Source organism: Erinaceus europaeus, chromosome 9, assembly GCF_950295315.1.
Source record: "Erinaceus europaeus chromosome 9, mEriEur2.1, whole genome shotgun sequence".
In the NCBI taxonomy this organism is placed as follows: domain Eukaryota; kingdom Metazoa; phylum Chordata; class Mammalia; order Eulipotyphla; family Erinaceidae; genus Erinaceus; species Erinaceus europaeus.
The window spans coordinates 26,757,422-26,772,962 of record NC_080170.1 but is presented as its reverse complement, the minus strand read 5'-3'; positions in this window follow the sequence as shown (position 1 = coordinate 26,772,962).

The window sequence follows — 15,541 nt, the reverse complement described above, 5'->3', positions numbered from 1 at the left end:
GGAGAACCCTCACAAGGCTAGAAATGGACACAGTAATTCCTCTCCTAGGGATATATCCTCAGTAGTCAAACACATCCATACAAGAAGATATATGTATGCCTACCTTTATAGGAGAACAACCTGTAAGAGTCAAACATGGAAGCAGCCCATCCCCAACAACAGATGAGTAGCTGAGAAAATTACACACACACACACACACACACACACACACACACACACACACACACACACACAATGGGATACTACTCAGCTATTAAGAATGATGAATCCACTTTCTCTGCCCCATCTTAGCTGGAGCTTTAAGGAATTATATTAAGTGAGATAAGCCAGAAAAAGAATGATGAGTATGGGATGATCTCACTCATAAATAAAAATTGAGAAAGAAGAATAAAAGGGAAACTAAAACAGAATTTGGACTGGGTTTGGACTATTGCACCAAAGTAAGACTCTGGGAGGAAGGGTAGATTTTTCAGCTCCTTTGTAGAAGGCTGGAGTAGGGACACTGATCTTTGGTGGTGGGAATGGTGGGAATCTATACTCCTGTTAACATATAGTCTTATAAACCATTATTTATTCAATATGTCAGGGGGAAATAGATTGAATGTCTCAAGTTCTTTAAGTGCACAGATTTCAGTTCTGAGTGTATATTCCTTTAGTCTAAGCATTTAATGTTTCAAACTTATAGACTAAATGAATTAAAATAGCTGAGCTTAAACTATTGAAGCATTTCTAATAACAACACTTTTGAAATATTAAATCACCTATAATCTTAGACCAGATAGATCAAAATCCACTGATCCTGTTATTATCTAAAATACAGTTATATGTAGATAATTTTAAACTGCATGAATCATGGTGAGGTCATGTATGGTGCACTAAATCCTAACCATGGAATTATCAGAGTAAGCTAAGACTCTAAATAACTTGGTTATAATAATAATCATCTATTGCCTACTTAAATTCTAAGAAGAGAAACTTTCTCATTCTTTATAAAACCCATATTTCTCCCAGTCCTGGAAGCTCTGGGACATCGTTTGTATTTCTTCATGCTTCTTTTATTGATTCCCTAACATGTGATACTGCCTCTGCTGACCTCAAATAACCAATGTAACAAGTGCCACCCTGCCCCATTTTACTTTTGACTGTATCCAAAGACACTCAGCTGGAAATGTCAACCCTCTAAACCAATAATATGGTGAGACATCTCCTAAACACATGGGACTCTCTAGTTCCATTTCAAATGTTGCATTCCCTAACAAAGTTACAGACCCTAGATATAGCCCAGGGCTTAAGGGACAGAGTTCATGTGCACATGTATCCATAAGTTAGGGGAAAATACAAACCTCAATGTTAATGTGCTCAGTGGTCTGCTTTGAGATACTTAGATTTAATAGGAAGACAGCATAAAGCACCTAATCAAATACTTACCACTTAGGCCTAGAAACCCTCCTTTCCTACGCCCTACTTCACTTCTCTCAATTACTTTCTGTCAAACCTCGTCAGATAAAGAACTACAAAAGCTGGGCAGACTGGCAAAAAAAGGGCAAAAGACTAGCACAGTTTAATGATGGCCTTTTTAGTCACTTGGCCACTCCATCATCTGGGGCTCTAGTCAGGGAATCCTGGAATTCCCACAAAGATATGATAGGTCTATACATTCAACAGATCCCTCTCTCAACCATGCCTGGTCACTTCCACCAGGAACATGATCACATGCCCTCTTGTGGGCTTATCCAGGACCTTACCCTCACTGTAGAGGAGCAATGTTAGGGATTGCTCCACTCTCCAAAGAAGGCTGGTCAGCCTACTCTGCCACTAGAAAGACTGGTCCTGAAATGAGTGCAGCCTAGAATGTTTTTAGCTGTGACCATGGACTGTGAGCTTAGATTGACAGGAATTCTGAGGTTATACAGGCTCCTGTGCTAAATCTGAGTAGACATGGGCCCTACATCAGATCAGTGAGGCTAACAGCTAATGTTAATTGTATATTTTCATCATATTTGGGATGGGATATGGAGTATAGACCCAGGATCGTTGTGGGGTGCAGAAGTTGGGAGGTTTGGCTTCTGACATGAGCACTGACAGATTGGTCCATACCCCCAGCCTGTTGTTATCTTTCCCTAGTGAGGGAAGGCTCTAGAGTTGTGGAGTTCCAGGACACATTGGTGATATCATCTGCCCAGGGAAGTCAGGCTGGCATCATGGTAGCATCTGCAACTTGGTGGCTAAAAATCATTAAGATATAAAGCAGAGCAAATTGTTAAATAATCGGAAACCTAAAGTTAAGAATATAGCAGATGAGATTTGGAGTCTTTATGTTGGAAGGAGCTAGGAAGTCTATTTTAGGTATATTCTAAGGGGCCCATGACTACTAATTTTTGTTAACACCTAGCAGCTAGCATGTAGGTGGACTGAAAGTCTTTTCTGGGAAGATGGTGTAAGGGTTGGATCAGATGGTGTCAGAAAGCTGGATCAGGGCAGAGAGTAGCTCCCAAATATGCAAAAAATATATAAATGCCACTAACTGTAAACCCTATCAATCTGACCTAGGGCCCATGTCTATTCATATTTAACACAGGAGCATGTGTAACCTCTGCATCCCTGTTGGTCTGAGTTTGTGTGCCATGGTCATAGCTAGGAACATTCTAGGCTGCACTCATTTCATGACCAGTCTTGCTCCAGTGGTTGATCCAGCCTCCCTTTGTAGAGTGAGCAGTTTCTACCATTGTTATCCTATAGGTTTTTAAAATGTTTTGTAAATGAAGGTTAAATAACTAATAAAATTTTAAAAAATACCACTTGTACCTTAGCTGCACCTGGGTCAGTATTTTCACCTTCTGTATACTCAGTAAATGGTTAATTAGAAAACACATGCATACATCCCTCTGATTGGTGACTTTGGTTAAGGAAATCAGTAGGTTCTAATGACTGACATTCAAATCTAATATGCAAATTATCTTAATTTACATTTTAATGTAAATGCATGCACTGCACCTTGAAATATATTTACATAATGCATATTTAATATATTTACAGTGAAAATCAGCTGGGAGTAAATTCTGAATGCATAAATTGCTAATATTTTTGTTTTCCTGATTTCCCTGCCTTTTGAAAAAGCTCAGTGTTGGGGCCTGAACAGTGACAGGTTAAGTGCACATGGCAGGAAGCACAAGGATCAGTGTAAGGATTTTGGTTCAAGCTCCCCATTTCCCCACCTGCAGGGGGGTGGCTTCACAGGCGGTGAAGCAGGTCTGCAGGTGTCTATCTTTCTCTCCCCCTCTCTGTCCTCCCCTGCTCTCTTGATTTCTCTCTGTCCTATCCAACGACAATGACAGCAATAACAACAATGATAAATAAAAATGGCAACAAAAGGGAAAAAATAGCATCAAGGAGCAGTGGATCCGTAATGCAGGCACGAAGTCCCAGAGATAACCCTGGAGGCAGAAAAAAGAAAAAAAGAAAAGTAAGATAAAAAGCAAAAGCTCAGTGTCAGTGAAAGAGATTATGGACAACATTTTGTAAAGACTGTACCATGTTTACCTGGAAAGTATTCTTATATGGATCACAACTATAACTTCATGTTATTAGAAATGTGAACTGTTTAGCTAAGGAATAAAACCTATTTATGATACCAATCACCTTCTAACTCAGCTTGTAGGCAGGAGGCTCAGAAAATGATGACTGTCACCTCTCCAGGGACATATGCTATGATTAGATTAACAGTTTCTTCGGTAGCCATACAACATACATCATCAAAGCCGACATGTTCTGCAGGGGTGGTGCAGGAACAGTAAGCAAGACAAGCTAGGGTCTCACATCATACAGGAAAGCCTTAGATATTGTCTAGAAATTTTCTAGATATGAGAATCTTATTTACTTTGAATAAAATAAAATCACCCCTCCTTAAGATAAACTAAAAGATGAGCCAAAGAATTATTCAAGGGATATAGCTCTGTTTTCTGATTTGTCTGCCGTGACAACACAAAATGGGAAATTGAATGTGTTGAAGTTTCTAGTTAAATTCTGCATTTTCAGTGGTGCAAAACTAATTTTTTTTACTCATTTAATCTAAGCATTAAACTGTTATCAGCCTCAAAGAGAGCTTGTTTATGAACCTGATTTCCTTTGCAAGAAGAAACAGACTGAGCTTAATAATTTGGATTACACTCCAGATCTATTTTTCTTTCCTTCTTATCACATATTTTCACTCCTAAATGAGGTTTGCAAATGCAGGTAATGGCATTGCTCTCCCTTATAAACTTAGTAAGTTCCCATTAGCGCTCACTCAGTATTGTTTTGAAAACAATGTCCATTTATCTCTGAAGTACTGGGAGATGTGGCCTCCCATTGGGTCTGCATTGTAGATTATCATAATATACAGAATCAAGATATCTGAAGCAGAGCACTTCAATGTAATCAGAACTGTTTACCTATTGAGTTTTTCAAATAAGTTCCCAGTTTATCTAGCCATTCAGAACATTGCTAATTTTTCTGAACATCAAATGATAAATCAGACAGGGTCATTTTAATAATGGAAAACTTGGGCCCAGGAAGTGGCTCAGTGGTAGAGCACATGTCTTGCACTGGGTTTGATCCCCAATAACATATAGCAACACCATTGAGAGTGTGTCAACGATAAAAATGAATGGAGCTCCCTGGATGGTGGTGTGGTGCTTTGATGTCTCTCTCCCTTTCTTTTCATCTAATAACAGAACATTAAAAAAAAATTTTTTAAACTCATTCAGTGAAGCATCTTAGTAGTATCATGCATCAATGAGGCCATCGAGTCATTCCCCATGCCAAAAAATATTTATTTTAAAATTTTAAACAATAATGGAAAACTTTTCATTTTCAATGCCATAATACAGAGTGATACCTCATAAATAGTTATGCACAGTTGAATTGTTGAATGTCAGAAAACTTTGTATTTTAACTATCCGCCATCTCTCTACCTCAACTGTGCTCATATTTTATTTTCCATTTTTTAAAACGTTTTTATTATCTTTACTTATTTATTGGACAGAGACAGTCAGAAATCAAGCGGGAAGGGATGATTGAGAGGGAGAGAAACACCTACAACACTGCTTCACCACTCGCAAAGCTTTCCCCTTGCAGGTGGAAACTGGGAGCTCAAACCCCGGTCCTTGCACATTGTAACATATGCACTCAACCAGGTGCGCCACCTGCCCAAATCCATTTTTCTTTTGATACAAAGTGAAGCAGATGGTTGGAGCCCCTCACTCCCCACCCGCAGGGGAAGCAGGTCTGCAGGTGTCTGTCTTTCTCTCAGCCTCTCTGTCTTCCCCTCCTCTCTCCATTTCTCTCTGTCCTAACAACAATGACATCAACAACAACAACAATAATAACAACAAAATGAAGCAGAGAGAGATAAAGACGGGGATAGAGAAGACAGCATCAAAAGCACTATTCCACTGCTGAGGAAGCTTGCTGGTAGGCTCCAGGGGTTAAGTCTTGGTTCTAGCACTTGGTAATGTACATGCTGTACCCTGGCCTCTGTCCTCATGTTCCAAGTGGAAATAAGAATACCTACCTAGGGAGTCAGGCGGTAGCGCAGTGGGTTAAGCGCAGGTGGTGTGAAGCACAAGTCCGACTTAAGGATCCCGGTTCGAGCCCCTGGCTCCCCACCTGCAGGGGCGTCACTTCACAAGCGGTGAAGCAGATCTGCAGGTCTTTCTGCAGGTCTTTCTCTCCTCCTCTCTGTCTTCCCCTCCTCTCTCCATTTCTCTCTGTCTTATCCAACAACGATATCAATAATAACAATAATAACTATAACAAAAACAAGGGCAACAAAAGGGAATAAGTAAATAAAGAAATAAATATAATAAAAAAACTATAAAAAAAGAATACCTACCTAGCAGAAAAGTTTAAATGCGGTCAATACAACTCTAAATATTTTTGTACCACACTGTCAAAATTATAGCATTATAAAGGGTGACTAAATGTCAATTGCCTAGGAGAATGTTTCCAACTTGACTGATAACCTATTAAAAAGTTGTGTCTTATTTTAGGACATTGGTTAATATACTGAAAGATAGCATTCGTGATGTTCAGTTGAGGTGAAATCATAATGGACAGTATAAAAATCTGAAAGCCAAGACATGAGTAGTTTGCTTTTCATTCGTCAAGAATTCTATAAATATTTGATTTTTTTCTTTCTCTCGAATTCAGTGGCTTAAAATTTTAACTAGTAAGCCAAAAATTAGACTGAAAATCTAATATAAAAATGCCACGTGGGTAGGCGGGGGTGGGGTGGGCAGAGGCGCCTGGTTGAGCACACATGCTACAATGCACAAGGACCCTTTCCAGGTCCCCATCCAAAATGGGGAAGCTTCATAAGAAGTGAAGCAGAGCTGCAGGGCTCTCTCTCTCTCTCTTTCCCTCTCTCCCTCCTCTCAATCTTTCTCTATCCAATAAGTAAATAAGTAAAATATAAACATTATAAAAAAGAAATTATACTTGGTTCAGTAGTGATTCCAATCCTTTTCTAAACCATTTTATCTATCTTACTCACATTCCTTAAATTAAATAATTAGGCAAGCACATTAATATTAATCACATTAATTCATGAGTTTTGCTCAAACGAAATATCAAAGACAAGATAATTTTTTGTTAAGTGCAAATTTTACACCAAGTAAAATTGTTTTATTTTCAATCTATATTCAAATTTCCTGTACTTTAATTAACATTTTGGCTATTCATTGTAGTAATTATGTTCTAACTCTGCCAAATAATGATCATAATTGCATTTTACATTTTAATGGAAAATTCTGAGTGTTAATTGTTCCATATTAATGTACTCATTAAATGTATTTTAGATATAAACACATTTTACTGCTGTCAAATTCAATTTTGTGAGAAGAAATCTTAAACTTAACACCTAAAATTCAAATCATAATTATTACTTGGCAAATTAAAGAAAACTGAACCTACATATACAAAGAACATGAAAGGAATGCTTTTGTAAAACATACAATTTACATTTTAGTTACTTTCTTGAAATCTAAGATTTACATTTTCATATCATTTTCCTAACTAGAGATTCATCAACTGAAATTTCTACTTGCACATCTCTGGTTTATGGAGGAACAGGGATTGAACCTGTGAATTCAGAGCCTCAGGCATGAAAGTCTTTTGTGTAACCATTATACTTGCATTTAATAGTTGATAATTGTTATTCATTTCGGCATGATTCAATATGATGTTAATCTTCAGTCAAGATTACAATAATGGCAGTTAAACCTAAAATCTAAGAAGTGAAGTATTTACTCATTAATGTACTACTTCAATCTTTAGTAAAAATACATGGAAATTTCTATAGCAAAATATAAAGGAACCCTTCTGCACTGCTGGTGGGAATGTAATTGGTCCAATCTCTGTGGAAAGCATTAGACTGACACACAGTGAGGTGTGAAGTTGTACTCCCCAAATAGTATAGTATTGTAAACAGTGGCAAAACAATAGAATTTTAATTAGAAATAAAATTCAGATGCTTAATTTACTCTTTACCTTTTAATAAAGTCACAAAATGTCCTAGAGAATGAAGTTGGTAGTACAAATGAGAGAAACTGAACTTTTTTTAGTGGACTGAAGTTTGCAATTTCTTTTTTTAATTTTTTTATTATCTTTATTTATTGATTGGATAGAGACAGTCAGAAATCGAGAGGGAAGGGAGGAACAGAGAGGGTGAGAGACACCTGCAGCACTGCTTCACCATTTGTGAACCTTTCCCCCAGGAGGTGGGGATTGGAGGCTCGAACCCAGGTCCTTGCGCATTGTAACGTGCACTCAACCAGGTGCGCCACCACCGGTCCCCTAAGGTTTGCAATTCCTGTGGTCTTCTAAAATATAAAAAGTGGTGTCATAATAATTCATGTGGTAAAAGTGATTAATCATAATTTTAATATAATTTTAACATAATCCTCTTTCCACTTATATTTCCATTTTCTAACTTCCTTTGCATTTAGCTATGATACTCACATTTTAACTAAAACTTCATATTATAAAAAAATTTTAAAAAGAAAAAGAAAATAAATTTCTTACTTCTTCTCTCTGTTAATCCAAACATGAATGTTAGCTGTATAATAAGCAAAAAATAATAATAAGAGAATAAGCAAATATGTATAATTTGTATCACATACATTGCAATTACATAACATCATAAAAATTCTGAGCATATTTTGAAACATGTTGTTGAAAATTATTAGTTCCAATATATTTTAAAGCAATAATATAATCAACAAATTGTGATACACAGAAAAGTGAACAGAAAAGTGAAAATAATGTATAAAAATTTAGAATTTTAACATTCTAAATGTGAAGGCTTATCTTACAATTTTAATTACTGAAGTTATAGGTGGATATATCCTAGATACTGAACATCTGATATTCATGTAAGAAATGTGAATTATGGGAGTCGGGCGGTAGCACAGCAGGTTAAGCACAGGTGGCACAAAGCTCAAGGGCTGGTCTAAGGATCTCAGTTCATGCCCCCCCACTCCCCACCTGCAGAGGAGTCGCTTCACAAGTGGTGAAGCAGGTCTGCAGGTGTCTGTCTTTCTCTCCCCCTCTCTGTCTTCCCCTCCTCTCCATTTCTCGCTGTCCTGTCCAACAATGACGACATCAATAACTACAACAACCATGAAAAACAAGGGCAACAAAAGGAAAAATAAATAAATAAATAAATATAAAAAAACTTTTAAAAAGAAATGTGAATTATTTCATTTTAAACTAAAAAAAATTCCATAATGGACATGTTACTGAGTGACTTTGGTCATGAAAATAGTTTTCCCAATAAAGTTTTATCACTTTGTTCCTTGCTTTATGTAAATTATCATAAAATGTCTCTATCTCTCTTCCTCTGTCTTCCCCTTCCCTCTCGATTTCTCTGTCTTTATCAAATAAATAAAATATTTTTTAAATTATCATGAAGAAGTAAAGCGATAGATAGTGTCATGGTTATTCTCTTGCCAAAGTGTCATATCTGGGGGTGCTATGTTCTGAACCCTTTCAAATGCTATTTATTAAATCTGAGTTTCCAGCTATAATTTGGAAATTATACCCAGTTTTGTAAACAGATTCTTTCAGACTATTTTCAGTAAAGATTCATTTTCTACCTTGCATAATTCAATAAGAAACGGAGGACTTGCCAAGAATTTCCTTTATATTTGGAAAGAAGTCAATACTGAAAAAAGGTTTAGCAGCTGGCACTAATGAAATAAAATTGAATTAACTCAATGAAACTGAATATATGCAATGAAAACAGGGTCACACAATAGCACCAGTTGGTCCCTTTACTAAATTAATGTAATTTTTGAAAATATGTTCCACTGTTTATTATATTTTGTTAGCCTCGCAAACTAAATTCCACTTAAAAAACTGGCATTTTACCTTTTTCAGAGAATATAGAACCTGAGACTGAGGAATTTAGCTCCTAGACTCAGAACTACACTCAATCATGTATGGTGTATCCTTTCATCACAGGCCTTTTTATCTTTCTTTCTTTTTAATATTTTATCTAGTATTATTATTTTATTTATTTATTATTGAATAGAGACAGAAACTGAGAAGGCAAGGGGAGATATACAGAGGGTGAGAGACAGAGAGACACCTGCAGCTCTACTTCACCACCTGTGAAACCTTCCCTCTGCAGGTGGAGACCAGGGGCTTGAACCTGCGTCCTTCTGCATTGTAGTGTGTGCACTTAACCTGGAGTACCAGCAGCTTGACCCCCATCCCTGGCCTTTTTTATTGAAAATTCCCTTCTATATACTTGGTAATGCCTATTAGACAGTAGGTGCTAAGTTCTAATTGACACATTGCCATTATTCCAGAGAATAATTGGGTAAATGTTTGGTTAATAGGAGCTATGCTATCTTGCTATACCAAAGAGTTTATAGTTTCAAGACTATTTGGGAAAGCAGTTTATTTTTTTTCTTAAGACTACCAAATGTACACTGAAAAAAACCAAGGTAAATCTTTTCAAACTTTAAAACTTCTGCCTTTTTATATTCATTCAGTACTTACATTCAAAGTACTAAATCTCAAATAAATGGACCTCATATCCAAAATCTTTGAAGAGATGAAGCTATAATAACTTTAGTTTGATAAGAAAGAGTCACAATCAAAACCATAGGAAGACTCATAATTTTCAAAAGATGGAACAAATGGATGTTTCACAACTATAACTTTACTTTAATGTCAACTGTTTTCAAAAAAAGAGAGAGAAAAAACAGTGGGGGAGATTGCATGACAGTTATAAAGACAGACTCTTATGCCTAAGGCTCCCAGTTCCCAGTTTCCAGATCCCAGTCCCAGGTTCAATCTCCTGCCCTACCATAAGTCAAAACTGAGCTGTGGTCTAGCAAAAAAAAAAAAAAAAAGAGTCATGTTTTTCTCTTTTCCATTTGAGGTGTATCTGCAAATAATTTTCAGATCATAAGAAATCTCTATGTTCCAGGTACATTTTAAAAAATCCAAAAATCCCTCAATAAAGGAAAGAAAAAAGGGAGAAAAAGCATTAAGAACATAGTGATTGTATATGATAAAATTATTTATTGTTCTCAAAATTCCTTATTTGGAAATGCTCAATAGGTCACCTCTTTTTGTAGCCCATGTAGAGTTCCCTGGATGACTCAACTGCGGGTAGGAGGGCACACTACGTGGATGTCAAGTGAGTACAGGTTGTCTAGTGACCCTCCATTGAGGCCATTCTTCTTCCTCTACATTAAAAATCACAAGACTGTTATCACAAGTGCCAAGTGGAACCAGGTAAGAGTAGTACTCCATCTCATAAGCTAGCCTCAGAAGTCACAAAGTCACTTTCACCATAGTAAATGTTCATCCAGATCTAAGTATAAGAAACATAAAACAAGTATTTCAACTGAAGACAAATTAAACCCACTGCAGAAAGAACATGAGAGCTGAGAGACGTTTTCATGGTCATTTTTGGACAGTACATCACAGTTTGTCCTCAGATAACAAATATTTGGAATCCTCCTATAAGCAAATATATATTCTTTCATTTGCTGAAAGCCATTCTCTGATATCATCAGTCTGAAGTTTGGACTCTTAGCATCCAAATTAGATCTAGTTATACATGAGTGTTTGGGGCATGCTTACTCAAACTCAGCTACCTAAATACCATCTCTCCTGATTGTAGAGAAATGAGAACTAAAATGGCAAATTATTTTCCTTCTGCACACACTGAGAAGCAAGATAGGCAACCAGGAGAAAATAACCGCTATAGATACTCTCATTAAAAAGGGAAATTTGGGCAGACAAAGCAGCTGTGGGTCTGTATAAATTCTGAAATATGAAAAGGCAATCTTTGTCAATTTCTCCCTTATGGCTAAGAGTCACTACCTAGAGTTTGTTTTCTGCAGCTCCTGTCTGTCTCCACCCTCCAGTCAATTTACTTGGTTACTGTAATCTTAACAAACTATCTCTGTTTGTAAAGATCTTTGTTTGCTTGCTGTCCACAGTCAGTTAGGAATCCACATCATTTTATCTCTTCTATGCACAGGGGAAAATCCCAATACTCCTCTGAGGTTTTTCTCAGGTTGCTCAAACAAATTAATATCCAATGGATTAGTTAGTAGGAGAAAATTAAGAATTGATTCAAATACACACATATGGAAAATTTACATGTCTATAAACTCAAGTGTGATCTAAACAAAATGAGGGTTTTGATCCTGAGCTAAACAATAAGACAGGGGCCAGAGACATCGGGATAAAGATGGGGAGGAGGGAAACAAAAGGGGAAGACTCACATGCTAATGAGAGAATGGCCAACATGGTAAAAACAAACTCTCTAGATGTTTACAATGCCATGAGGAAGGTATCTTCTACAAAAAGGTGATTTTTTTTTTTTTTGCAATGACAATAAATTTGAGTTTACATTCTTAATTGTTTTTGAAAGGGCAGAAAGAAAATAAGAGAGGGGAGGAGACAGATGGAGAGAGAAAGAGAGATACTTGCAGCACTGCAGCACTATTCATGAAGCTTATCCCCTTGTAGGTGAGAACCAGGGGCTTGAACACAAGTCCTTGTGCGGGGTAACCACATACACTCAACCAGGTACACCACTACTTACTACTTGGGCAAATAGTTTACATTCTTGAAGATCATAGCTGGTTAACACAAGCTCTACATGCAAAGTGACAGAAATTAGGAAAAGCCCGATCAGAATATCTTGGAAAAATCTTACTTAGAGATTGGGAGAGTTTTTTCCTTTAATATTTCCACTGATACTTTTAGCCTAAACTGTTACAAATTTTTAGAAATATTCTAAACTTTTATACTCAATACTTGGTTAGTCACTTATCTATCTTCAGTTTCGCTTAAATTTAAGTGAGACACTGAAAAGATTCCTAAAAACCAATTATTTAATACAGCTTGTGAGACATGTTTTTAATCTTCATGAGGAGCTATTTGAAAGCATTTGTGAAGGAAGAATTATTATTAGTCCTTCACAGTCTTTAAAAGTCTATTCTGAATTAGATTTTGACTTGGAATACATTTCTTTGTTTCAGAAAAGCTTAATGTCTGTAAAATTGAGGAATAAAAATCACTTTTATGATTTAATTTTAAACCCACTAAGTTATGGTACAATTATATTGTCTTGCAACTTTTCTTAAAATTTTAACAGCTCCTTTTGTTTAAGAACATCTCTCCTTCTTGTCCATTTCCTATGGGCAGATAGAAGAAAGAAGTCAGTGTTCCAATCCACAGGCTCAAAGTTTCCTCACCCACATCAGAGATTTCTCTAATGTTCTTTCTACTAGCCCCCTTCTCTAAGAAGTAAATTTACTAATGTGGTTAGTAATTAGTTAGTAATCCTTTCAACACCAAGAACTTTTTTTTTTTTACACTTTCCTTCAAGTTCATTCTTTTAGTGTTTCAGGCTCCTACTTTCACTCTCAGTAACAGGATTATCTTTGATGATCTTTGTGAAACAAAACAAACCTGCTAATGATTACCAGATACCCCTAAAGGGCACAAAGCATAGTGAGGTCAAGTATATTACGTGGATCCTAACCATTGAATTTTCATAGGAATTATGTTAAGTGAGCTAAGTCAGAAAGATAAAGATGAGTATGGGATGATCCCACTCATCAACAGAACTTGAGAAAGAAGATCTGAAAGGGAAACTAAAAGCAGGACCTGACCAAATTGTAAGTAGGGCACCAAAGTAAAAAACCCTGTGGTGAGGGGTAGACATGCAGCTTCCTGGGCCAGTGGGGGTTGGGAGTAGGTGGGAGGGATGGGTCACAGTCTTTTGGTGGTGGAATGGTGTTTATGAACACTCCTAGTAAAATGTAGTCATATAAATCACTAGTTAATTAATACGAGAGGGGAGAAATTATTTGTATGTCTCGAGGTTTTTTAAAACACAGACTGAGTCTTTTTAATATATAGGCTGAGTATTTGATATGCGGACTCTCTCAAAAGCCTAGACCAAGTAGATCAGAAGCAACCAATAGCACAGCTATATACAAGATACTGGGTACTGTACAGCAAACCATAACAAAAGGACTTTTCAAAGTTAACCCAATTACCAAATAATGTGATGATAACATTAACTATCGATTGTCTTTTTGAACCCTAAGACAGCAGGAACCTCACATCTCCACTATAGAACCTCTACTTCCCCCAGTCCTGGAACCCTTGGATAGGGCCCACTTTCCCGTATGCCTCTCCCAATCCATATCAAATAATATTGCATCTGCCGATCACAACCTAACCAGCACAACGATTGCCACCTCAACATGCTTCACTTCAGACTGTGTCCAGAGACTTCACGTGTGGAATGACAACCCTTCAGCTTCATTACTCAGGTGAGACCTTTCCTTTCATAGTGTACTCTAATTCCATCTCAGGTGGTTCACTTTCTAACAAAGTCCCAAAACCTAGATATACACCAGTTTCTGTGAGAGAGAGCATATATTCACACGTATCCATAAACTACTGCAAAATATATATCTGAAAGCATAAGTACACTAGAGTTTGCAGTGAGTACCCCCCTAACACTTCCTCTCCACTATTTCAAGCTTTGGGTCCATGATTGCTCAACAATTTTTTTGGCTTTGTATGTTAACTCTCTTTTCAGTCACCAGGTTCCAGATGTCATCAGGATGCCGGCCAGGCTTCCCCGGACTGAAGACCCCACCAATGTGTCCTGGAGCTCAGCTTCCCCAGAGACTCACCCTAATAGGGAAAGAGAGAGGCAGACTGGTAGTATGGACCGACAAGTCAATGCTCATGTTCAGTGGGGAAGCAATTACAGAAGCCAGACCTTCCACCTTCTGCAACTCACAATGACCCTGGGTCCATGCTCCCAGAGGGATAGAGAATGGGAAAGCTATCAGGGGAGGGGGTGGGATATGGAGATTGGGTGGTGGGAATTGTGTGGAGTTGTACCCCTCCTACCCTATGGTTTTGTTAATTTATCCTTTCTTAAATAAATAAAGAAAGAAAGAAAAGAAAAAAAAAAAGAAAACAAATCACCAACTAACTTGGTTATCATGATAATTAAATATTCTATTTTCAACTCTAAGACCTTCCATTCTCTTTAAGGTCCTCTTTCTCCTAGTCCTGGAACTTCTAGGACTTTGACAATATTTCTTGATATTTCTTCTCTCTGATTCCTTCCTGTCTTAATGCCTCTATTGACCTCAGGTAAATCAACAGTGCCAGTGCTCCCATGCCACGTTATGCTACTACTGACTTCTTACTTTGAGTTGTTGCCGGGGACACCGACCCTGAGATGTCAACTGCCTAAACTCCTCTAATCTTGTGAGATCTTTAACACAGGGGACTATCTAGCTCCATTTCAGATAGTACATTATCTAACAAAATTACAGATACTGGATACAGACTAGGGTTTAGGGTTTAGGGCACTGGGTATAGGTTTACAGGTATCCATAAGCAAGGGGCAATTATATAACTCAAAGTAAAACTGCTTAATAACCCTCTATTATTAGACTTAGACCTTCTTCTTCGAGCATTTGCCCTTCTTCTGTAGCCAGTCAACAGCGTCAGGTTGAGCCTGATGTAAAGTTTCGAGACCTCCTTTGAATCTGGAGAGGTGGCAGTCGTTGACTATGTGGGTCATTGTCTGTAGACTTAGACCTAAAAAGCCTGGAGTCTTAGTAGAAGTGCCTAAAGAAGGCACCATAAATTCTCTAATCAATCAGATGTACGCCAAATATGCTTGGCAATCTAGTAGAAAGTCCCAGAGAAGACAGACCCCAACAAATGACACTCAATGCTTTAACAACAGGGAGAAAATCTAATCTCATCACACAAATACATAACTATAAAAGCTACATAAGGCCAAGAGACTGGCTCACTTAACAATGTCCCTTATTGGTAAATACCAAGCCACCCTATCATCTGGGACCCTAGTTAGGGACTCCTTGGATTCCCACACAAATACGATGGGCCTCGACCTCTAATAGATCCTTCTCTCCACCATCACCAGACACTTCCATCAGAAACATCAGCATGAGCCCTCTTGTGG